At 40.6% G+C, this 27,075-nt stretch overlaps 1 protein-coding gene across 3 annotated transcripts in view; it reads right to left on the bottom strand.

Annotated features, from left to right (window-relative positions):
- The window catches only part of SPIDR (scaffold protein involved in DNA repair), a 207,982-nt gene that overhangs the window by 85,528 nt on the left and 95,379 nt on the right, over window positions 1–27,075 (bottom strand). The gene's annotated exons all lie outside the window — the stretch shown is intronic.

Genomic DNA, 27,075 nt, shown 5'->3' with positions numbered 1-27,075 from the left:
TGCCAATAAAGGCATAGCCTAACAGAAAAGCAGATCGTGAAAAGCAGTTAAGCACTAGGTGCATTTTTAGCATGTCTCAAGCTCATCCCTTCATGACAGTGTTCAGTATAATACCTTCTGCTGCCACAGACCATGGCAAGAACTGACCGCGTAATGACAGTACTAAATGTATGTTTGCATGGCTATGTATACGAGTATACATTAATTTTCTAAACTTGTCACAGAACGCATGAAAGGCTTGAGATGCAAGCAGATTTCACTTTATTTTCTTCTAAACTTGATCTGGGACTGCCATTTTTACTTAAGTCTACTCTGTAAAGGCTAAAAAAAAAGTTTTGAAAAAATTCAACACTCCAATAAACCCACGAGTGTCTGCCCAATAGAGAGCACCGAAATACATACCACCCACAATAGCTCTCCATAAACGTAAACCCTCCTAACCCAAACCCTCCCCCTTTCACTTCAGAAGGTAGGTGGCCTTTACAGGGCACCCTGAACGTCTGGCTATGTCTGATCAGGAGAGCACACGTTAGTTTAGAAAGCCTCTTGAAGTCATCCAGGGAGTTTCTCTTCCATGCTGTCAGAGGGTATGTGGCTTAAGGACACACACTAAACACAATTGTGGCAGCTTAGCAGTCATTCATACAGACTTTTCCAAGCTACCTTTTTCAGGTTCGTAAATCACCAAAAACCAGGCCTAACAGCCATCAAACAATTTTCAAAATGTGGTAAAATTACACATCCATTACAAAATATACGCTTATGCACAGGGTTGGCTTACTTCTATTTAGATAATACAGATGCATAGAGATCCTTGTTGTGTTTCAGTAACATTGTAATGGTAACAAAGTCCACCTGAAGGGCAAAAATAGTTACAACTATTTGAGTAGGCATAGATAGGAAAAAAGGCTATGCTAGACCAGAAAACATAGCAACAGAATATTGAAAATTAGTAATTCATGCAGCAGAATGCATGGCTGGTAAAATTTTAAGCAAACACTTTGCCTCTGTGCTCACTTTTATCATCTCTGAGGCTGAACCTTTACCATGCTTCCATCACACCTAGGCTTGGACAGTATCAAGTGTGCTGCACGTTCTGAAAGGATAATTATATCTTTCGCTACCATAACAGACTCAGACATAGAACAGTGCAGGTGAGAAGATTTAAAAAAAAAATAAAAATAATAATAAAAAAATCTATCTAAACACAGACTCAGTATTGAATGCTGTCTTCTTTTTTTGTTTTGTTCTTGCTTTTTTTCTTTCTTCCCAGAAAGATTCTTGCCAGCTGTTTTGCTGTCTCTCAGTATTCCAACAACGAGCGAACATCACCCCATGGTGCTGGATCTCAAAGGCAGAGTTATGATTAACAGTGTTATGATTAAGCACCAGCTGAACAGGCACAGCCACAAAACCAGACTCGGCAGCTGAAAGCTCATGGTCCCACTTGGGATCCCCCCGAGCACTGAAATCTTCACACTCTTCTCCTCTGAGCTAGGGAAAGGGATGGCACTTCCAGAAAGAACAGAACACAGAGCCACCCTTGGATGACAAAAGGGCTTTCGACATTGAGACCTGTGAGCGCTGCCCGGTTCCCCAGTCAAAGGACACAATTCGGCTTTATCCCAATACGTGCACAGGGAACCTGTGTATGGCAAATGCAGGTCAGACAGAGACCAGCAGGACAAGGACCACAGGTATGTGTAACCACGGTATCTCATGCTCAATACGGAAAATATTCCAGAGACCGGTGCATTCTTCACATAGTTTTTTGAAATAATTACTACCATTTAGATTAGTATAATTTACAATAAGTAAATAAATAAATAAATTCCCTTGCTATGTCCCTCAACCTCACCTGTTTACCTTGAAAATCAATTCAGTTAGTTTTACTTTCAGTGCTCCTTGCTGCCAGATTAAGGTTGCTACAGGGCTCACATTATTTGATAAAAGCAATTCTGTCTACTGGCATATACATATGAGTATGTTTTAAGCCACAGAAATATCTCTATGCTTTTCACAGAAACTGGATATAAAAGTTACATGTGGAAAAAACAGTACCTGCGGATGCTCTCCTCCCTAACCGTAAACATAGCAAAGGCCTTCTAATGTTTGTATGAAAACGCTTGCCCTAAGTGATAATCCTGATGGAAAAAAGGAAGTAATTTTGCTTACTCTCTGCCTTCAGGTGGCTCATTAAAACACCTCTTATAAAAGAAGAGGATATGAGTCTCTCCTGAGAACTTTATGCTTAGGCTAACCATCTTTGGGGAAGGATCCTGGCAGCAAAAGAGTGTAAACTCAATTTCTTGTTTTAATTTTGAATTTAATTTGTCAGCAAAACCAAAGTTCATAAAGAAGGCAAATTTTGACAAATTGCAACTGCCATGAGCTCTGCTAAGAGCAGGATGTAACATGAATGTAATTCTTCAAAAGAACAAATTATAATCATTGCATCCAAACAAAAAATGCTTACGTTAATAAGTTTATTCTATAGTTTGCCAACTCTTCAGGCTGGGTGCTAAGGAGAATTTGCTAACATCACATTCGCATGATAAAGCAATCTGTAGCACATCTACTACATGCCAGCCATACAAATGACAGTTGTCCTATCAGGTTTTTTGATTACAATTAGCCCTTTCTTTCTCTATAGCTATAATACCTTAAATCTGGGAGCATATGCAAACAGAAAGAGGTAATATAAACAAAGGAGCAGTCTTTCCAAATGCAATCTTAGAAGCCCTGCTCACCCGAGTAATTTGTACCAAGAAAGAAAATGGTTGCTTATAAAAATAGCAATTTATTCGTGTATCTAAAATAAAATACAGCAAGTATACTAGGTATATGGTAAGAATGTTTGCTGCTCACTTCAGCTACAGTATACTCATAAAATTAAATGTTTAAAATGTACTATGTCACATGGATGGGTAGAGTGACACAGTCTGCAGGGAAAGGTAAATTATTACATTAGACACTTAGATATCAGTAAATAGCTGGAGACGTTCCAAGCCTAAAACATTTATCAGACATTTTAAGACTGGGATTTATCTAGCTAACTTTATCAACCGGTCCCCTAGACTCTCTTTACAGTTGATAAGCAGAAACAAACCACTTCAGGAAGGGGTTCATTTGATGTCCTTAAGAGGAGAGGAGATACACTCCAGAAATGCCAATTTCCTTCTCCGTTTCCTACAGAAGGATTGGGGGGCCATACTTGCACAGCCTTGAGGTGTATGCTGCCTGCCATGCTGCTCAGGCAGGGCCCACAGAGCATAGAGGCAATCTGTAAACCAGCGATCCCCTTGCCAAAGCAGGAGAGATGAGCTCTGCAGAGGTCATTTCTGCAGAGGTTCTCTCAGCATCGCAAGCTCCACCACATCACGGGAGGCTTCAGTGGGTTGCAAAAAATCATAATGAAACCTTACTACAAACTGCTCCCTGCCTCCTGTAATTAAATGTACCTCTTGCCCAAGAGGGAGATCTTCCACATCTCTGTCTCCTTGATGCTGAGAAGAGGGAGGTCTTCTCATCACCTACTTTCTGGATAGAGAGACACAGGTAAGAGAAGAGATCTCCATTCCTATTTCTGCTGTCTTTTACTTTTCAACTACGAGAACACTATAGTAGAACTGCATGAAAATTGAACTAAATCACTTACAGAGAAACCACACGGGTTCTTCCATGTCCCTGAAAGCCAAATCAGATGTCACACATATCAATGAAAACATGCACTGAGAAACTAGCATGGTATTGTGCAGAAGAACTACACTCCACGTTCTCCTACATATCTCCAAACTGTGGGAGCTAAACTGACAAACGGTTGCACAAATGGGAATAACGCTGGTGCTCAGCACAGCCCCATGCAGACAAGTGACTCTGAAGAAGTGAACAGCATGGCAAATATAAAGAGGTTATAGTCATGGCCATACAGCCAAGAACTGTAATACATCCAGGAGCATACGGTGTGCTGTTTCTAGACCCAGCTGCAGTGGCTGAACAGGATACCTGCCCCCCACAGCTGCTCAGCACCAGGTACCGCCAGGACTTTACCACCCCCATCGCCAAGCTCTAATCCTTTCAGTGCAAAGCCAGCCAGGTTAGCATGAACTGCCTTAAATCATCAGTTTCCACTCAGCTCTCAGATTTCACACTAATACACATGCAGGACTTTCACACATTCATCTCCACTATCTGCTGGCATGGACCAATGATCTCCAGCAAGACGGCAGGCGTGAGTGGGCATCTGCCACCCGCAGAGCGGGCAGCGGCGAGTGACGATCCACTGAAACCGGTCGCCTCGCTCCCTTTCTGCCTTTTGCCTCCCTTCCACTCTAGGATATACTTGATCCTGCTGAGCCAATTTACTGAGTAGAACAACAAAAAGTCATACTCTTCCCCCTCCCCAGCTTTTTAAAAATTTATTTTCTGATTAGGTTTCTACTGGTTTAGTGATATGAATCACAAGAACCTAAGCCTTGCAAGACGATACAATGCTGCAAGCATATGCAACAGCTAAACTTTACCCTATACAAATACTTTACGTAAGTCAGAGATGTAAATTATGCTGGAAAGTGGTAAAAAAGATTCTTCTACATTTGTTTAGGGTAAGCAATTCATTTTTTCACTGCCAATCCACATTTGAGTGGTAACTGTACTCACAGAATGCTTTCTGAACACTTCAAGCAGACATGACTCCTATCGTGCTTCTGGGCTACACTTTATCTTGTTTTTTTCTGCTTAATGCAGTTATTTCTTTGAGAGGACAGAACAGAGTGAATGGGGATAAACCAGAGAAATAAACAGGAGCCCAAATCCCTCACTGTCTACAACAAAAACACGTCACTAGCAACCACAAAGCATATTAAAATCAACAGATAAAGGTCAGATAAAGCACAAGATAAGGTAGTGCGTACATTAATATCCCAAAGACGCTATTACAATGTTAATCAGTTAGGCTGGCAAGATTTAGATTTGAGTTATTTGGTGCCTAAGAAACAAAATCAAAATAATTTATTTTTACTTTATAAAGAAAAAGTAAATCAGCCACAAAATTACTATTTTACAAAACAAAATTAATATAATGCAATAAAATCTAAGTCTTAGAGACATAGCTATCCCTAGGGATTTTTATACTAGTATGGCTATACACAATGCAGGTAAGGGTGCTTTGCCTTAATTCAGCCCCAGGTTCCACCACTATGCTGCCTTTTTTACAACCATGGGCAGTCAAACTGAGAGGCTGCATCAGAGTTTCACTCCTCCAATGCAAAAAAGAAACCTAAATCTTTAACACAGATAAGCCCTGTGCCGGCTGATGGAAAATAGAAGAGGGCTTGGTTTATTTTACATGTGTGCCTTCATTTAGTTACCTAGAACAGGGTCTTTCCTTGTCTGCTTTTGGGAATGCTAGCGAATACCATGAACTAGAGATTTCTTTACTTTTTCATTTGACAAAAATCAGAAGTTCAGGATTTGCATTATGACTGTTTCTGCAATTTCTCTTCATTTTTGATCCTACTATATTTGTATGACTGAAACTTAATGTTGTGAAGAAAATAACAGCTGCCTGTTTCACTTTGGGGTTGGCTCCAGATTCTCACTGACTGTTCAACACAAGGGTGGCTGATTCTTGAACTGAGGGAGAATTATTTAGGTTCACGCCATTACAATGCAACAAAGAAGAAAAGCAATTGTCAGTGTTTGTTCAGACAATCTTGTTTTTGAAATTGCAGCTTTCACAGAAATAAATGTTGAGAAAGATATGCAGGCACAAACCAAAACACAGTGCTTTTCCCATGGCTCTTGACAGTGTTTGCTCTTGAGCCCGCGCAACTTAGCGAGTAGATAAGTCACAAAGATAGGGTTAAGTCTAAGTCTTCAGCTGGATACATCAAAGGGAAAGTTACCATGAGTATAACATAAGTCATATTTTAGTATTTAAGAGCCCAGTACACAGCTTAAGGAGAATTTTAACTCCACCCTTATCAAACTACTACCTCTGCTCTGTATTATTCACACAGCAAGAGTCTTAATCGCCCACACTCTGCCAACTCTTTCCTCCCCACTGAAACCAACCCCACAAAATCTAAAACGCCTATTTTCAACAAAAGTCTACTGAAATGCACACTAGAGATATTTGTTGCCAAATGTTAAGCATAAAGTTTCACGTTTCACTAATTATACATTTATATGGCTCTATGAGCCTGTTAGTATCGGTGTGCCTTGGTTATATCAATCTCTCCCTTCCCCGCCTTCAAGAGAAACGCCTTCATCAGTTCATCGTTTTGTTGATTGTTTGTAGACATACGTGGGTGTATTGGCCTCTACCAGACAAAGAAAGTGCATAAGGAAATTGAGGTAAAGATAAACTGAAATAAAGACTTTCACATTTAGGACTGAAAACACTTATTAGTTCCAATGCTTTCACTTAACTCACTGTAATAAAAAATGCTGCAGTGCAGCTCAGGAACTGCATTTCCAAAGTGCAATAAACTTGTACTGCAGCCATTCACTTTGAAACAATGTTTTAAGAAGGTAATGGGCAATTTAACTCCAAAAACTTGTATCTCATGCTATTAAACAATATTTTTTTTTGCTCAGCAGTGTTACTGCTGCACTGTAGCTGATATGCCACAGAAAATCAGGGAACAAGAGGGTTTTTTAAGCTAGTCCTGCAGATTTTAAGAGGGCAATCATGCTTAGTGTAGATTCAAAATAGAAAGGAGAACATCAGTGACTTCTCTGAGTCTCTGCTAAACAGACAGATTTGCTGAACCACTTGAACACTTTTCTAAGCATGTAGCTTCAGTCCTCAGGACAAGAATGAGTTACTGGCATGACAACTGGAAACCCAGCATGGGTAGTTTTGTGTCCAAGAATGCAGGATGTTTCCTCCACTGAAAAAGGCACTTTATAAAATTAAAACTGTTACTGCATCAACATCTAAAGATGCAGGTGCTAAGCCAGCTGAAAGCAATACCTAGTTCTTTAATAGTATCTTTTCCTTGAAGATTTTAGAGTATTGTGCAAAAATTAAAAAGCTCATGCAACGCTTTTAATAAACAGGTGTCATAACTCCTGCTTTAATTAAAGTATTTCTCCCTTTATCTCATGAAAAGAGAAATGAAGGTAGAGAGGATGGTAATTTGTCTAAAGCAACACAGAAAAGGAAGCTCTGGCTTCACAATTACGCTCACCCTGTAGTCCACCCCCATTTCTATTTTAGGCTGACGTGTCTGTGGGTTGTGCTGCAAACCAGATGAAGAACTCATCCAACTTGAAAAGCAAAGTAAATTAAAACCCCTGCCTTCAAAAAAAAAGAAAGAAAAAAGAGAAAATCTTATAGCTGGAGCAGTCCCCCGGTCAGATCCAGGTCACGGCAGAGCCCCGTCATTGTTAGGCTGGCAGAAGTGCCCTAGTGCAGGAGCAGGAACAAGCGGGAACAGTCGGAGAAGGCTGGAACAGCCGAGTCAAGGGTGTACCACAGGCCTCCGCCTCAGGTGTCAAGAGCGCCTGTCTAGCAGTGAACTCCTCCAATGTATCGTCCTCTGCCTCATACTCTTTACTGCCTTAAAAACCGCCACACCGATGAATACATTCAAAAGCCAACTTCCAAAGAAAACGTGCTCTTCAATGCTTATGCTAATTGCAACTTGTTCCTTTGCAGGTGTGGTAGACAGCCAAGAGCTGCCCGTGCATGCAATAGCTGCTTCCATCATTGTTCTTCTAATGTAACCTAGTTCCTGTGAAAACTGAAGCACCAAACAGTCCCAATCCCAAGCTAGCAAAAGTCACAGAAGCAAGGTAGCACAAACACTAAAACTGCAATCTAAATACTTTTCTCCAACTTTTCTGCCTAATCTCAAGTCAGTGTAAGTCATTCATAATTTATCCAGAGTTAATTTCAGTCTTCTTACAGCAAGGATTTACACTCTCTCTTCTTTAAAATAGAACTCGATATAAGGAAACTCATCATTACACCCAAGGCAGTGCTCCGAACCTTTCAGCAACTCCTTTAAAGTGCCTTGTGGATGACAGAGAAGCTGTACACGTTTATTCCATGGTAAAAAGTGAGTGATCATAGCAAGAGCTTGATGGCCTCTTAGCAGATCATGTTCACGGTCTTTGGTTTAAAAAAAAAAAAGAAAGACAACAGAAACCTTTGCCACAGAACTGGCATCATTTCTGATACCAGTGTTTTGACACCAGCCTGGCAGAGACATGTAAGCAAAGCTCTGCTGCTTGCTCTAATCATCACAGACAGCTTCTTGCAGGTAGCCAGCTCAGAATTAGCCAGTTACAGACCTGTGAGGCATCACAAAAATAAACAGTCCCAATCACAATATGGAGTATAGACAACAATGCCAGAGAAAGAAAGAAAGAAGAAAAATAACGCATGCCAAACCACAAAAGAATAAAGTAGGTAAAACGTTCTACTGCTAATGCATTACTAAATTGTAAGGGGATGGTGCTGTCCAGAGAAATGCTTCTCAACTCCTCTTCCACATGAGAGGCAGGAAAAACCACTTCTAGAAATCGAGATGCTAACTTTCAAATAGTAAAATACTATAAAATTGAAACTGACAGGACTTACACAGAAATGGTTCTGCTCATTGAGATGCTCCTAAATCACCTACAGAATAGACTGCACACAGTATGTTACCTCAATGTCTAACAGAATCGAATTTACTCCTTTGTTTTGACGAGTTTTTTTACCTTAATTTGTGAAACCAAAAAACCCCAAATGCAAGGAGGCCAACTGAGCCTACAGGCAGGAAGTTACCTTTTTTTTTTTTTTTGCTAAGCTTTTATGACTGTTCTTTACCAGAATTACTACTAGTACAGCTCTGCTAGTGGTAGAGATAGAAGCAAAATGGGTGCTAGGGCTTTTAAACATTAGTTTTTTGAATAAAAGCTGAATAATCTCCTTACTATATCCTTTACCACTGCTAATGTAAAGAGACTTGACCTATCAATTAATGGCAAATCCTAAGCTGTCCAAGCAGAGACAAAAACTCCTTTCATTATGGGAAGTCAGAAATAGTGAGAAATTAGTGCAGACTGACTAACAAGGTGTATTATCTGGATCGCAAGGAGATCAAAGTAGCCGAAGTTCTTCATATCAACTAAAACCTGAGCTTTGTGGGGGATACGCATCTTTGGCATACACATCTTTGAGTCAGCAAATTACCTTCATTTGATTTTCAAAAAACCTGTCAGGGTTTATCTGCTGAAGAATCCCCTTTTTTATTTAACACAAGGAATTAAGAAGTAATTACATTAAGTTTACACATTTATAAATGATGGGTTGCCTTTTGTTAAGGGTACTGGATCCCTTAATCCTTCCTTAATCTAATCAAACAAGTTGGCAATAAATAAAGCACAAAGGGATGCAGCAGCCCAACGGAGAAGTTGCAAGGAAAACAAAGCAAGCTTCAGGCTGCTCCTCAAACCAACAATCGAGGGCAGGCAAAAAGCAATCAATCAGTCAGCTCCAGTGGAAACGGGGAGTAAAGGGTGCAAGACAAATAGTGCTGCTTTATATTCAAAGTTGCAATAGTATAACTTACATTGTTGTCATTAAGTCCGTATATAGTGTTCACGTATATTTCCACTAAGATAATTATCCAACATACAGGTATGGTCATTTATCCTTCTAAGCGTTAACCCAAAGGTTTAACATGATAATTCATGATAACATGATGCCTCAAGGTCCAGTATCAGGCAGTGAGACACCTACAAATATTTGGATTTAAAAAATGCCTTATTTTTAAATTTTTTTAAAGGTCTGAAAGCACATAGTTATCACTGGAATCCATCTTACACCTCTAGTAGTGATTGGTGTCCTTTTGGAGCCAAGTGTTCAATATGTGCTGAAAAAACTCCTGAACATCTGGGTCAGGAAAAAAAAAAAAAATATCCCTCCCTCACTAGTACAAGGAAAAAAAAGACAGAACAGTGAAATTGTTCAAGTAGCTGCATATTGCAAATGTTGCAGTTTGGGCTATTGGCAGTTTATTACACAAACTTTTCCATCAGCTTCTTCCTAGCAGAAGGACTTACTAAATGTAAAGACACTTTAAGCCTTGGAGACAATATACAAGGACAGATTTTTCTCAAGCCGCCTTTGAGGTGAAGGAGCAAACCATGGCATTGCATACCTCACAAGCAACATAGCATGCCTCTATTACAGAGTCCAAGTTTTCAAGGGAGAGTAGAAAAGTGCTGTGTTGCAAGAGGGATTTCTGTTCTGGAAATGAAGAGCCTGGCTTCTCAAAACCATCAGCCAGAAGCATCAGGACTGGGCAAACCCCCACCTCTCTCTGAGCAAGCAACCTTGACGCTGCTGAGGTTGACACATATTAGTCCCATATTGGGGCTTGCTAAAGCTGGTAAGGATTTCGGTTTCTTTTTTTTTCCCCTCAGCAGAAAGCTTATTTGCCCGGGCCAAAACCATGTACAGCCAAAGTGAGCTTTGACAACTGCCGTTTCTGAGCTTTTCTACTTAAAACCAAGCTGAGCTTATACTTCACATTTTATTTTTTCAGACAAAACTCCTGAAAAAGCAGACCAAGCTGAAATGCAATACTTTGTAAATCGGAAAGGTTTATCTTTAACTTGGAATTGGGTCAATTACAATGGTTTAAAGCTATTTCTTCATTTCACTGTCATCCAGCCACCAGCTTTGAACTTCTTTGTTCAAAACAAAGATATTAAGGAAGGGAGCTCCTTTCATGGTAATGGTAAAGAATCCAGCAAGAGCAAAAATTGCTAGGCATGTGCTTGGTTGGTAGCAGGCAACAGGAACTTTAATCATATAACAGATAAGTATTCGCTTTTAAAAATTTCAATGAGAAATTAATATAAACATGGTCTCAGTGTTATAATCCTTGATCACACAAGATTCCCAGAAATGTGATGATGTTTTGCTTTAATGGTAACCGTAAAACAAACAAAAATTCTGAGATTTTGTGATCTGCCTACGCAGACTCTTTTTTTAACTGTATTTTACCATTTTGTGATTAAACCTTTCCGTTCCGATACACTTTTATTTCTACTTAAACTCAGACACAGTTTCCCAAAAAGAAGATAAAAATTCAGCTTTCCAACACCCAGAAACAAAATCCGTCTGTTGAAATACAACCTCCTAGATGACTTATTTAAAAGTATATGGCCACAAAGAAAAACAAGCAGTGATTGAATTCCTTTCTTCTTTACTTAGTTGTTACAAAGTGGAGAAAATTATAGTTTCTTCACTGAAATTTTAACACATTTGCAGAAAACAAGCATTTTTTTGTGTGCAAAATGAACGCATAGCTTCTAAATTAAGAAATGGTGGTGAAAATTATTTACAGTCTCCATTTTACCTAGACTCTAGTAACTAGATGCTGAGTCATAAATTAAACCGGTGCTCTGACCTTTAAGGAACAACTGAGATCATAATAAACACGTCTCATATTTTCAGTTGAGTCCAAGCAGAGAGAAGTCTCACAGCTCTTTGAAAAGTCTCAGGAGATGCAGTTTCTTAAAGGATGTATAAAATCGATTAGCATTCAAAGTAACTAAAAACACGTGGAGAACAGACTTCATTTACTTTGAATTTTCATTCTTCCCCCCTTCTTATATATGCTCCAAATTAGAAAAGAACTGATACTGAAAACTAACTATGTATATGGAGAAACACCAAAAACATGCAAAACAGCCTGAGAGTAGAGTAGACCAGACAGTACAATAGTTATGCGCAGCCATGCAAGACCTGGAATTTAATTTTTTTTCAGGAAACTAGGGAGATTTCTTACACAGAAACAATCATTTTAGTGATGTATGTCCCCTGAAGGTATCCTTGAAAGTAAAAAATTATGAGGACAGAAAAGTTAGGAACTACCTTGCTTCACCAAACTTGCATATGGAAACTTTTTTCCATCGTGTGTCATACTGCTGGTTTTCTCCTCTCAGCTCCATCTTCCTTGAGCCCAAACAAAACTAACCTCTTTCTCCAGAAGGCCCTCAAACCCACTATGGACCTTTTAAGATCTGGGTGCATGAACAACTGCTATACCTATATTGAGGCTCAATATGCTTGTATAGCATGCCTTTCAACCTCTTATCTGTCAACATGAACTTGTACTACTTTGCCTTTACCACTTCAGTTATCAATGTTGTATTTCACTATACAGACATAGTTGTATCAGTGTAAGTATGCCTATTATTCTAATGCAATTTATTCTTAAACAGGGTGCACTACAAGCTACGGTCTTCATAAGTCTGCTATACTACTAAGCAACATATTTTATAACAAGGCCTTTTTTTTTTTGGCTTGGTTGATGTTAAGCCATGTTAAGAGGTTAGTACTCCACCTGTGTGTCACCCAGTTGTAACAGGTTAGTCAACTTTCAGTCAAAAGGATGTGAGTAAATTCAGAAAAGAAGATACAAATGTTTTCTTGAAACCCTTTCTGCATCCAGAAAAAAATTCTTAGGGTAGACAAAAGCATAAAGCTAGATAATTCTATGAAGACTATCTAAGGGCTGGTTAACCTTAAAAATGAGAGGGAGGGCCCTGACCTGCTCCCCACTTCTCTGTGAGCTGGTTCAGTTCACCAACCCAGGAAAACACTGGTGCAGAGCTGGTGAATGGAAACTGCTCCCAGAATGTGTGCTGGAGACAGCACAGGCAAAATGGCAAGAGCATGTAGCCCACCTCCAGGTAGTAGCCAGGGCTCTCTACTCAGGAATGGAGTTAAACAGCACTGTAAAAGAATCCAGTTTCAAAAGTAAAAAAAAGGGTCCGAGCAGATGTCACAGCACAAGATGATCATCGATTGAGCTCATTTTAGGTGCTTCTCAGTGCCCCTTCCACCTAGCTAAGTCATCAGCTAGACCATAAGACTCCCAGGAACACAGACCTTTAAGACAAGAGTGATAACAAGTATCAAATACTTCAAGCATTAATAGTAATAACAAGAACAGGAACAAAACAATAAAAATCAAATATTGCCACAGCTCTCTGTTTTCCTAAATGCAAAACATGTTATTTATGTTATGTAATTAAGTTATAAAGCACTTTCACTCTTGCTTGTGAATAAGAAATTTCAGTCTTGGATCTCTGCAGTTTGAAATGCCTCTCAATGGCTTTAGTAAGTTCACCAAAAAGATTCACTACTGTATCACGTGTTGAACCATGTGCTGGCCCTGGCACAATATGTAAATGAACTTGGTCACCTTCTTGGGTTTTCCCCTTTCTTTTCCCTGATCTTTAATGAGGATATCGCGCTCACAGGGAGTAGCAGGCAGGAGTTTGCTCTGTACTTTCACAGTGGGAAGGAAGCCAAAATACAGACACAATGACTGGATTCAGCTTTTTCAGGCAAACATAGCAGAATGGCATACATCCTCCTCCGGGAAGAACACTTTCCACCACTGCTTTAACAGGAAACCTAGCTCAAAACCAAGGGTGGGCTATCCCCTCATGCACTTTTCACACCTGGCTATTAAAGCTGTTCTCTCACAAGAAAGGCTTTCCAGTTGAAGAAGCTTCAAAAATTGCTTAAGAGCTATTTGTTTTGGTTTGTTATGATGATTTCATGCAGGAATATTCTGAATATTACATGTTATTTTAAATATTTGGCTTTTACATTGAAGATTTTGGTAAAAACATGGTTATTGGTAAATACTCAGAAAATATTAGAGAAAGAAAATGAATGCAGCATTAGCCAGTAAGACAGGTATTTATACATGAAAATGCCCCAAAGTTCACAGTGTATTCATTTTCTGCTTTAAAATGTATCATAGAATCATAGAATGTCTTGGGTTGGAAGGGTCTTTAAATATCATCTAGGTCCAACCTCCCTGCCATGGGCAGGGACACCTTCCACTAGACCAGGTTGCTCAAAGCCCCATCCAACCTGGCCTGGAACACTTCCAGGGATGGGGCATCCACAGCCTCTCTGGGCAACCTGTTCCAGTGCCTCACCACCCTCACAGTAAAGAACTTCTTCCTTGCATCTAATCTAAATCTGCTCTCTTTCCGTTTAAAGCCATTACCCCTTGTCCTATCACTACATGCCCTTGCAGAAAGTCCATCTCCAGCTTTCTTGCAGGTGCCCTTTAGGTACTGGAAGGCTGCTATAAGGTCTCCCCAGAGCCTTCTCTTCTCCAGGCTGAACAACCCCAACTCTCTCAGCCTGTCTTCATAGGAGAGGTCTTCCAGCCCTCTGATCATCTTTGTGGCCCTCCTGTGGACCTGCTCCAACAGGTCCACGTCCTTCTTATGCTGGGGGCCCCAGAGCTGAACGCAGTACTGCAGGTGGGGTCTCACAAGAGCGGAGTGGAGGGGGAGAATCACTTCCCTCGACCTGCTAGCCACACTTCTTTTGATGCAGCCCAGGATATGGTCAGCTTTCTGGGCTGTGAGCACACATTGCTGGCTCATATTCAGGTTTTCAGCCACTAATACCCCCAAGTCCTTCTCCTCAGGACTGATCTCAATCCACTCATCACTCAGCCTGTATTTGTGCTTGGGATTGCCCTGACCCATGTGCAGGACCTTGTGCTTGGCCTTGTTGAACTTCACGAGGTTCGCACAGGCCCACCTCTCAAGCCTGTCAAGGTCCCTCTGGATGGCATCCCTTCCCTCCAGCGTGTTGACTGCACCACACAGCTTGGTGTCGTCAGCAACCTTGCTGAGGGTGCACTCGATCCCACTGTCCATGTTGCCGGCAAAGATGTTAAACAGCGCTGGTCCCAGTACCAACCCCTGAGGAACATCACTTGTCGCTGGTCTCCACTTGGACATTGAGCCATTGACCGCAACTCTTTCAGTGCGACCATCCAGCCAACTCCTTATCCACCAAGTGGTCCATCCATCAAATCCATGTCTTTCCAATTTAGAGACAAGGATGTTGTGCCGGACAGTGTCAAATGCTTTGCACAAGTCCAGGTAGATGACGTCAGTTGCTCTTCCCTTATCCACCAATGCTGTAACCCCGTCGTTGAACGCCACCAAATTTGTCTGGCATGATTTGCCCTTAGTGAAGCTATGTTGGCTGTCTTCAACCACATCCTTATTTACCATGTGCCTTCCCATTTGACACAGACCATACATGCTACATTCCAATTTGCTTTATGTTCCACCTACCCTCTCCTTAATTAGTCTCTCTTTAGCTGCTTACAACACAAATTACTTGGTCTGAGCTGAAGTTCTCCTCTTTCCTCTTAAATCCAAAGAGAATTTCTCTGGCTAGTTGGCAGTAAACAAATTTAGATGTGTTCTATATTCTCACATTCCATATGAACAAAACTACCTCCTAAGGACATGGCTGCACATGCCGCTAGAGAGAAGAAGCACAAGATTCAGAGCTCATAAAGAAGTAGCCAGAAGCATCTTGCTTAGTGTGTTGCTGCTCTTGGGAACTACAGCAGCCTCTGACACAGCTCATCCAAACTCCCTAAGAAAAGGGGACATTTTTTTCCTCCCTTTCTGGCCTTCCCTCAAACCCAGTAGGCCAGTGTTTCACTGACATTAATTTTATTTACTAATAATCCAGTGAAACTGAGAAGCACCGTTATTTTCATTTTTATGTGCCAAATCAAGGCTCACAACAGATAACTTGCTGGAGGTTTTATGGGAAGCCTGTGGCATAAACCAGATGAAAAAAGGAATGTAATGGGTATTTTGAATACAAAGTCTGTTTTTCCTCATCTAGTAGTCTTTGATTATGCTCCTTCCTTATATTACAAGACATTCAAGTGTGTGTCAGGTCAAGAGCCAGCAGAGAAGGGGATGAGATTTTGACCATGTGACTGGCATACATTCAGCTGTATGACATAGAGTAGCAGGACACAGTGGTAGCGTATGAGGTCACAGCATATGATCCTCCTCTGTCCCTGGACAAATTGTGAACCCAGGAGGGCTTTGGCAGAGTTGAGGTTACATGCACTGTCTTAAATTTAGGTTTGCCTAAAGTGAAAACTCTGACCCCGTGCTGTCACAGTTAGGTATCTGGGCTAGCTGGCATCTCCTTTCTCAGCCCCAAAATCAGGGTTTTTTTACATGTATTTGCTAGACCATGGAATTGTCCATTTGCAATATTATATTGTTAAGAAATTTGACATTATCACCCAAAATCTTTGTTCCAGGCCACGAACTCTTTCTTACCAATTCAGAGAGGTTACAGAAAAGGTGTATCAATTCAGATAACAATTATTTCCACGCAGGTCAAAACTAAAGAAAACAAAACAAAACAAGTATGTTTAAGACAAAAGAGACATTATTCCTCACAGAAGCTAATAGTCCTTGGCTGGAAAAGAATAAACTTGCATTTTATTGTTCTTCCTCAAAACAGGGAGAGGGAAAGAGGAGATGGAGGACAGGGAGAGGATTAATCAAGATAATATTTGCTGATGTTTATATTATGAAACAAAGGGAAATAAAAATATGAGAAGATATATTACATGACTAAGATAGGAAGTAACTTGCTACATAGCAGAATTACTGGAGCCACATCCCAGCCGTAAGAGACATGGATACAAACACAGAGATTATTTGAAATGAGGTTACTAGCATTTCACTGTTAGGGAAATAGGGGAAGCTAAGAAGGAAGGAAAACTAAAAGCATTGTTTGTTTTGAAGGTACTATATTTTTACCAGTCTGAGGTAAGGCTGTCAAAAGAGGAAAGTTGTATGTCCTGACAATGATTGACTCCATGAATATCCCCTTACAGATGAGCAGATTCTGATCATGTTTGGTTTTATATGAGGCAAAAACTAATTTGCTGCTCATATTGCCCTAGTTTGAAGTTGCTTCTATAAAAACAAATATGACACAATGAAAAACTGCTAAAAGATTCACTGAGCTACGGAATGTCCTTCCTGCTCACCCTGGCTCACTTTTCACTTCGAAACGTAAAAGGAATGTCACGCATTTCTAAACTATGTCTGGGAGCAAAGCCTCAAGTATCATGAATAAAAACACTCAAGTTCTTCACTATACCAATAAAAATGCTACGTGACTTGTATTCAAGCGCAAGCTCAGATGTTTCTAAATACAGACGGTATCCATCACATGAAGGAAGAACATTAATTACTGTATTTGACATCTCTCTTGGGAACTGCACCCCTCCTCACTGAGCAGAACAAAGTCTCTGGCATACTAGAAGCTCCAAGACTTTCTGTTTCTCTGTCCTCAACGCAATGTGTATTCTCTATGGAAAGAGGAAAACAGGAAAAGGAAAAATTCATAAAGGAACCATCCGTTCCGTATGGTACACCAATTGTTTTCTCAGCTCAGTTTTTATTACCTAAGCTTACTGCAACCCTGTCTCCAGGCAATTATATATTGACATACATATTGACAGCTCAGTTTTTCACTTGTATACAAAAAATGTTTGTAAAAACCTGCTACTTGCAAGTTGGCCATTTGCAGCTTCTATTCAGAAGAGCAAGCTGTAACAGTGTGCTAAAAGATGCCCAAACAGGACTGGGTCTGACTGACCCGTTGCTCTGGCCTGCTTATACTTCCCAGCTCTAACCTGGCCCTGTAGAGGAACAAGGCAGAAGTCCAGCCTGCTTGCTTACTTCTGCTGGAAGGAAACCTCAGCACCTAAGCTGGATGCCGGGGAGATCAAGAGTCTGCAATTGCTGTGGTGTGTGCACTTTATTCTATCTAGGTGATACCTCTATCCTATCACTTCACCAAAATTAAGCATGAAAAAACCAGAAATTCTTTATTTACATTAACAGGGTAAAGGACCACCATTGTACATTCCTTAGCTAACATATACAAGTTTCTTCTAAGTGTCCATGTGGTGGTAAGCTCTGAACTTGTTTCTCTATAAAAAGTTACAGTGTTTAAGACTGGTTTACCCACTTATCATTCCAAGTATCTGTTTGCTGTACCATCAAGTACACGGTACAGCACAAGTTGTCAGAGATTTCTAGGGTAGCCATGGGAATGAAAACTTACCTCTTTTCAACTTAATACATACCAGCTACAAGGGAACAATGTTAGTATTTTAGCACAGTTTTAGAGACCTCAGAAGAGAAAGGATGCAGCAGGACAAGGTCCAGAACTTTGTCAGCTGCAACAATGGCTACACAGTCACCATCACCAGACTGAGCAACACCCAGGTATTTCAAAGTTGAACATCCACTTTTTTTTCTTCTTCTTCTTCTTAGTGTTAAAAAAGCAGCTTATTGTCTGGGTTTTATCTGTTTACAGCTGTGCATCTGTGTATATGTATGACAATAGGAATTCTCAGACCAAGCCAAACTGAGCAAGATGGATTGGTCTGATGTCTGGTCATCCATGGGTGTGTCCACACCAGCCCTGTAGTTCAGATCGGTGGTGCGCTTTTGAGGCAAATCTCTCAATCTTCCCTGTGCTTTGGTTTGGATTTTGGAGCAGCCTTCTGAGCTCACATAATGGATTCTTTTTGGATGAAACTAAACCTGAAGATGCGGTCCCACTGATAAAAGGCATTTGGTCCACCATGACCAGCCTACAGCCTGTCTTGAGTAAAAGCCCACAATGCATATAGTAGGACCAAATCTCCCACACCAACTTCTACTCCGCAGAGCTGCTCCTACCACATCACACTACATGCTAGTACAGACATGACTGTGTCAAAACCATGTTCCTGTTCCTTGGCAAGTTTGTATTCTATACACACGATCCCACCTGCATCCTTTGATAGGTTCATTATCTCAGAAGGACGTATTACTGTGGAAGGCCAAGAAGGCAGAAAGACAGACAAGTTTTCCCAGCTATACAGCAGCGCAGACATTTTGAAATGGACTCTGGAATCAATGGCGCAAGAAGGAAATCACCAAACTATGATGTTCACGGTACCCAGCAGTGCTAGGCACAGAGATGATCAGATTTTGCTATGCACTGAAGCTCCACAAGGCTCTCAATGTGCATATGTGTTAATAATGAAGCCCTTAACAGCCTACAACCAGCAATGTTGGCACAAGTCTTCTCGACAGCTGAAGACGTATTAATTTTTTGACATATTGATTACTGGGGCCACGACAGACATATGGGAATCCCGAAGTAGACTAACATCACATTTGTTATGTTGGAAGAGGCAAACCTTGATTTAGTTTAAGTTTTAAATAAGTTTGTGACCTAGCTTCTAATTTTGATTATGCCATGGAATCATGATCATTCATAATCAAAAGAAAATAAGGAAAAAAGATTAAAACTCAAAGAGAAGACTCAGAACCAGGAGAACTGCAGAGACTTACTAGGAGTTGAGATGAGGCTGAGAGAGCTGGAGATCTTCACAAAATAATGGTAAGCTATTTTTTCCTTAACCACCTGTTCCATCTTTCTGTCCTCAGTCTGTCTGGATTATTTATTGGTTCAAACAAAATGTGACTGATTTCTATTTGCTGATTCAAACTGCAGTATCAGTACATCAAGTTACCAGTCTACATTCTTGAAATTTATCATTTATATAGAGACACACACACATATATGTGTCCACTGTGCATATTCTTTAAAATTTCTCACAAAGGGTTCCTCTAATCTTTACTAAAACAATTGGATTGGCTTAATTGTGCTACTTAGGATACTGAAATTCTAACTAACTAATTTTTAAAATGTCTTATTTTTTACCACTGTAATCTCACCTTTACATAGAAATCAATGTATGATCCACCCTACCCAGCAAACAGTGAAGTAATAAGCAGTACAGTTTGTGAACTAAGTTGCTCTGAACACCAACAGAGACTACTATGGACAAACTGAGCAAGAGACAATTAATGATAATGCTATCACGTAAATGATGATAATGATAAAGCAACTGACTACTCAAGGTTTACCATTAATCTGGCTTTCTTGCTCTTTTTGGGCAACCACTATAATCACAAAGAAGTAGGTTGTCATGATGACCCTAAGTGAAGGTACAAGAAGGGTGTAGGAAATTCCTCAAGATCAAAAGCAAAATTTAAGACAATGACACAATAACAAAAAGTAGCGTGACAACTGAAGCATAGACATGAATCGCTGAGATTTCACACAGCTACCAAGACTGTAGTGCAACTAGCAGCAAAACATATCAAATAGTGGAGAGATCAGAAAGCTATGCAAGAACAGGTAGCACAAGGAGACCAAGATATCTGAGAAGGCACAAGCTTACACTGCCACAAGCAGAAAGCTCTTTGCAGGGCATGTCTGTATTAAAGACAGGAACCACTCTGTGAAGTATGATATTACTAGAAAGGACTCCTGGATTCTACTAGAGCAGATTCAATTACAAAAAGCTGACCGTAAAATGAGATGTTCTTACTACGCTGACACATGTCATACCAACATGTTTCCTGGAAAGCTGGACAACATTCATGCATAATTTATGTTTTTTTAAAGTTTGGGGACAGAATCTTCACAAAAAGGTACATTCTGTGCCTCATCCAAACTAGAAAAGGGTCAAGCAGCAGCAGATTGTAGAAGGGGTTATCTGGAGTCAGGCAATCCAGTTGAGGCATGTCCACCCAGGTCAGATGACACATCTATCTAAAGGGGGCACAAGCAAGGCTATTAGTTCATGGCTCTTGTCCTGAATTTACCGACAGGTGGCTAGAAATAATGTAACGCCTATATCATTTTTCCCAGTATAGTGGTGGGTGCCAGGACACAACCAAAGCAAAGATGCTTATGCAACTCTTAAAAGAGATTATGCAGCTGCTATAAAATCTTGGAGGGAACTGGCAGATACGGGTAGAACAGCTTTCTCTTGGAGACAGGTAACTGGCAAAGTTAGTCATTAGTAAAAGTGGATTTGATTGGGAAATTTTGTGATATATGTGCAGCCTACAATTATTTCTGTCCACAAAAATCATCATCAGCTCTCATGGACTGTATTTCCATTAAAATGACTAAGACTGGGACTTTTTCACAGTGGTGAGCTAATAAATGAGCTCACTGCACATCACGGAAACAGCCTTCTCCTATGTTCCTATGCTTCCTGCACAGAAGTATCCTTTTTCTCTTTGCTGTTGTCAGATGAGGACCCTGCTGGACATGTAACATGACTCAGTCCCAGGGCAAAAACTAAGAAGAACAGTTAAACATGACCCACCTACATGAGGGAAACATAATTCCTCAGGGAAGCTGCGCATCAGTTATTCTCAAGCCAGATGCTGTAGGTTTGGTATAAGAGGTGTGGGTTTCGTGTTTTGTGTGCAAAATGTGCTGGTTTATACTACAGGTTCAAAAATTATTTGCATTGTGGTTAGAAGTAGTCTGCAGATCATTCACTGTTACATAGTTCACTAGTAAGCTGTAAAAAAGGGATCTAAACATCTCTATATGTAGAGGTACAGAGCTGTGAATGAAGAATAGCCAATATAAAATTTTAGAAATTAGAAGCAAGTGTAAAAGAATTTTCACAAATTTGTATTCCATTTATGACACTCTGTGGGACAGTGCATACATTGGAGATCATCCCAAAGTCCTCAGTGCTTGTTCCACAGAAAAACAATAGGCACACACAAGAATACATTAAAAAAATGTACTGAATGTAAAAAAAAAATAAAATATTGAACTTTGCCCCTGCAATCTAATCACCAAAATTATATTTTGAGAGGTGGTACAGTTGAAAATTACTCCTCCCTCACTCTAGTTTCTGGCTAACATTAGCAGAAAACAGTATAGGGCATTTTCTGTTCAGAAAGAAAGAAAACACAGCCAATTACTCGTGAAGTGACTGCTAAAACCAAGGGAGGACGAAACCCAAGCACCAGGCTTTTCCAATGATCTTGTAATAGCAGCAATCAAATACCTGGCTACATTTCAGCTCCAACAATTGGAGCTGCAATCCCACCTCAGCAGAAGTGAGAAATACATGCAAGTAGGTGCCAAGCGAGTTTCAGTCTCAAATACTTCAGTATCTCCTACCCTGAAGGGCATTTTGAACTGCAGTCGTGGTAAAAGCCTTCATGCATGAACTCCTTAAGGCTCCTTTACAACAACCCGTTTACTGAGGAAACAGAGAAGTGTCTGTATTTTAGCAAAACAACCTGTTTTCCAAGTTCTAAAAATAGAAAATAAAAAAAAAAATTAAAAGTGTCTGTCATTTTGAAACCACTTGCAAGCATTTCATCCTAAGCAACACAGCCTCCCCCTTGCTAAAAATAAAACAGTACATTACAGCAACATTTTTTGCTGGCTTCAGCCAAGGACTTGAAAACCTCCCCTCAGCCCAGACGGGCCGTAAGCTGTGAGTCAGCACTTCTCAGCATTTCTGGAAATTCCTCAGCAGAGCATCCACCCTGTAGCAGGAAGCCGCCTGCCCACTTCAGCCGGTACCAGGAAACAGGCAGGCGGTCACGGGCCTCACCTGAGCTGGGGAGACAGCTCAAGAAAACTTCGTAGAAACTACCAAACGCTCCCCGTTCCGCCAGCTTCCCCCCCCCCCGAATACACTGCCCAGGGAATAAGCTTGGCTAACTCCTCAGTCGGCAGACAAATACAACTTCATGCAGTGCCAATGAACAGGAACACATAAAATTATTAAAAATTAAAAAAAAAAATCACATCAGACAAGGATGCTGGCAAGTCTCTATGGTGCAATTTAAATCATATGGGCTCTCCTAGCCCAATCCTGAAGCAGCTCTGCTCCACCAGCCCTGGGCAGGATCTGTCCCCTGCCTGAGGAAGTCTGAATTCTTGAAAACCAGAGCCATGCCCCACAAGGTAAAGAGGGGCTTCTCCAGTGGGGTACGGAGAAAGCGATTGCTTTCCCCAATCAAGATTATGAAGCAGCCACGGATTTAGGGCATCGCCATGCCTGTGAGTTGAAGGGAGACGTGACCGCAGCTCCCTCTCTCCCTCCAGCAGTCCTTGCTTTACACAGAAAATCTTGCAACCTGCATACAACAGAGCCTCGCGATGGGAGAAGGATGCACGCCTGCCTGGGAGACACCCCAAATCTGCCTGTGTCTGTACAGGCTATGGTGTTGTCAGGTATCTTGTCCCCACTGGGGCACCAAGCAGAAGTCCCCACAGAAGCTCTCGGTGCTCAAACACTCCCAAATGCGTACAACCACCAAGGTGGAGACGCTGCTCTTGAAACTAGGATTTAACATGCACTTGGGTCTGTCTTTAGATATAAAGCAGTTATTTCACAAGTACTGTCTGTGGTGAATGCAGTTCCTACATTACTCACCTCAGACTGAGCATCTACTCTTGTTTTGCTTTAAACGCACACTCTGACAGGGACATTAAAGAGAGAGTGTTAAGGGAATAGGAAGTACTTTGTGAACAAGAGTAATTGCATGTTCTGACCTCTCCAGCTTACATCATATGCATTATCCAACAACCACAAATCAAGACGGAAACCGAATTTAAAGACATTAATTTTCAGCACAAAACGCATGTTAAAACTAACAGAAGAACAAGACAAATGTAGACTGTTTTCCTACTTGCTTCTTGCTTTCATATATGTGGCTATTCTCCCCCAAAAATCTTGTCTCTTTTTTTTAAATTAACATTTGTATAAAGGAAGCTGCCTAAAGTTGGGTACAAAAAAAAAAAAAATGTTTTTCTCAACTGTTTTTAAATACAGAGCAATGAGATTAAAGTGAGGCAGACAGCCAAATACCTCAGCCATCACAGTCATTAATAAACGCATTTAACATTCGTGCAGCTTTCGAATGCAGAACATCTGGTTCCAATTCCCAATCTGGCTTTTAATAAAAGTGCCTCCCCCACAATACTTTTATTATAAAGTGTTCTTTTCCTCCTCGCGCACTCTCCCCCCCCCCCCCCGCCTTTTTTTTTTTTCAATTTGGGGGTTTTTTTCTTTTTTCTTTTTGGAAGCGGCTGTTCCTTCCTTCTTGCTGGAAGCCACCTGACCACTGCCAGGAAGAGGAATGCAAAACATTCCCAGGAGCAGCTCCTGACGTCAGGGCGGCAGCATTCCTCCTCCTCATTCTCCTCCTCCTCCTCCTCCTCCTGCTGCTGGCCACGGCCCGCTGCCGCCGCCCGGCCGGTGAAGTCCAGGCCTCGGCCCCACGGCGGGGCCCTGCCGGCAGCTGCGGCCTGTCCCGAGTCACCCCCCGAGCTCCTCGCCGTTCGAGTGAAGAGGCGGCAACGGCAGCCACCCAGCTTTCGGGCCTGCAAAAACGGGCGTTTGTTTAAGAGATTGCATGTCGTTCCTGGTGCTTACTTGCTTCCCCCACAAATACAGAGCTTAAATAAACCTAGGAAGGGGCGATGGGGCCCCAGCCAGGCGTCCTTACAGGGGCTCAGGCCACTCCAGAGCCGCTCCACGTACCCCTTCGTCTTTTCCTCAAACAGGAGGTTCTGCTTTGGATAAACTTCAGGGCCCTGGTAGGTTTAAATCTGCTTAGACACTGACTTCTATGATTCTTTCATTTTACTTCTCACTTCTTCACACGAAGGCATGCTGCAGAAGCCTGCCAAGGAAAACAGTGACGCACTGTTGCGGGGTGGTTTGTTTTTTCACTTTTTAAGACATTCCCAAGAGATTGTGACGTGATAAGGATACCTAGGCAGGCAGCCTTCAGACGCTGCTCTGGAACATGGATCTTCTCAGGTTTTTTTCTCTTCTGATACAATATCTATCTTCTAATGCATAATAAAATGAGACAGGTAGGGTAGGATTTCAACTCTGCACATCTCTTTAATTTCATTTATCAGAACACATTAACAATAAATGGCATTATTTTGTTCTACTCTTAAACTAACTGTTAGCTAAAATTATACAAGAGAGATTCTTGGTTAAGTTGCAGTCAGTGAGTTTACTCCTTTCAATATGTTTAGTCCAGTTAGTCTGATATTTTTGGGACATAAATTTTTAAAATTCTATAAAATGTCCTGCCTGGAAAAAAAAAAAAATCTCTGTATATGTTAATAAATAACTGTATCAAAGACAGTGAAGAGTAAGAAGAAACAGTAGTGGTTACCAGATCCATGATGAAGCTAAAGGAGAGTTCCCCAATTCTACCACACCAAGGGAGCGGGAAGGTAGGTGAGGGAATAAGGAAAAAAAAAAAAAAGACTATGGAAGAATCTTCATTTCTAGAGGATGTGAAGAAAGAGCTCTTCAGGAATCACTTTTCCATTTCATGTGTCTCTAATCATATAACAAAAAGTTTAAAATACATAATTTCATCACTCCAAAACCAACAAAACCCTAATGTGTGGATATTAGTTTAATCATTATTTTCCAGTGAATACAAAGGAAGCCAAAACTCATCTTGAACAGCTAAGGAGTATGACTGGTGGTAGTAAAGTGTTCGCATATATCACTTTCCCCCAAAATATTTACATAATAGATATAAATTTCTCAATGTTGACTTACCACAATGAAAAAATAAAGATCTGGAAACACTAAGCAAGACAGTTGCATCATTTTCAATATTAATCATAATTAATCAGCTATGTGCTTTTAGGGTTACCTGTTCAGCTGTAGTCTTACGCATCAAGAACCAGATGGCTTCAAAACCTGCACATCGTCTGTCAGTCCCAGCTCCCTAGCTTCTCACTCCATCCATTGCAATTTAAGAAATAAAAAATGTTTGGGTTTTCTCCTGATGTAGGGACTTGTTACTAAAAGGTCAAACAAATGTCTACTCTCTGACCAGCCTCATGCCATCTACAACTTTTTTAAGGAAACCTGCCCTCTGAAGAACTGCATGCTAAGTAAACACATTGCTTTCCTGGTAAGCCTGCAAGTGTTGGTCACACCAGCCGGCCACATCTGACCAGCTAGAAAACCCAAAACCACCTTTTTTGCCCTCTTCTCCAGAGGTCACTAATATTCAAATGATGTATCATATAAACAGATCAGTGTTGTTGGGGAACGTGACAAGAAGATTCATTCATTTTATTTTATAAAACTTGATGGGGACCTGGAAAAGCACTAGTCAGCTTCCTGCAGCCATTGCAGCCAGTGGCTACTGAAAAAAAATAGCTGAACTCTGCTTTTAGATACACATATATCAATTTAACCGAATTTCACTGACAGACAGCCATCAGTATACAGGAGTATTAAAAATAGTAACTTTTTTCATGTTTTGCAACAAAATGAGAGAAAAGGAAAGTGCAAGAAGTTTCTATCAATGAAAAACAGAAGTAGGAGGAAATATAAGAAAAATATTCTATCGCCTAAATAAAATAAAAGTAGTGGCTCAGTATAACTAGTTGGTTTTCTAAGCTAAAAGGCAAAGTGAAATATGTCCTCAGTACCTTCTAAAATTAAGCACAAGCTAAGGTGGCCTGCAGCCACTGAAGAATATTATACACTTCTTGGTTCTTGACATTTTTTCTCCATTTTCTATTTTTCATTTTACACCACACACAGAAATAGTTATACATAGGTTTTTTTCAGCTATATATTAGGGATTTAAAAGTTCTCCATTTTTCTTCAGAAATTATTTTAAAAAAAAAAATAAACTTTATCTTATCAAAATGTAAATACATGCAAATCATAGTAGGTCACTTCTGAAAAGCAGACTTTAGAATTTCTGAAAGATTAACATTTTAAAATGTTTGACTATTTAATCCCTAGTATTGAAGTTTGGATGGGTTTTACAACAGGCACAGCATACAGAACTGTTGAGAACTGGGGTGTGTTCTTAAATTCTCCGAAGCTTAAATTCATTCTCTTCTCCTGTGTTTTAGCTGCTTATTCATTCTATTATTCTTTTATCACCAGCAATAACACTGGGATGCCAAAAGCATGAATGAAGTCACAGTGAGAACTTCCTTCTATGCATCGTACACAGAATTAAGCTTCAGGTGTGTTTCAGGAGACCGCCTCAGGAACCTGTGACTCACAAGCCTTGTACCAAGAATGCACTGCCGTTCAGTCATGGCCAACTTTCTCCTGGCAAAACCTAGCAAGAGATTTGATCTCCATCCATTGATCTCCACTGATGAAATGGACACTACATTGGACATTCAGCCTCCAAAGACTACAGATACTTTAATGAAAAGATTATTTTTCACCAAAAGAGTAACACAGAGCAACACAGGGATATATATGTTTGCTACCAATTGGCAGAACCACAGCAGTTTACTTGAGTTTTAGAGGGAGAAGCATCCTT

This window comes from Buteo buteo, chromosome 3, assembly GCF_964188355.1.
Source record: "Buteo buteo chromosome 3, bButBut1.hap1.1, whole genome shotgun sequence".
NCBI classification, from domain to species: domain Eukaryota; kingdom Metazoa; phylum Chordata; class Aves; order Accipitriformes; family Accipitridae; genus Buteo; species Buteo buteo.
The sequence above is the reverse complement of the archived record's forward strand: the minus strand, read 5'-3'. Positions and strand labels throughout refer to the sequence as shown.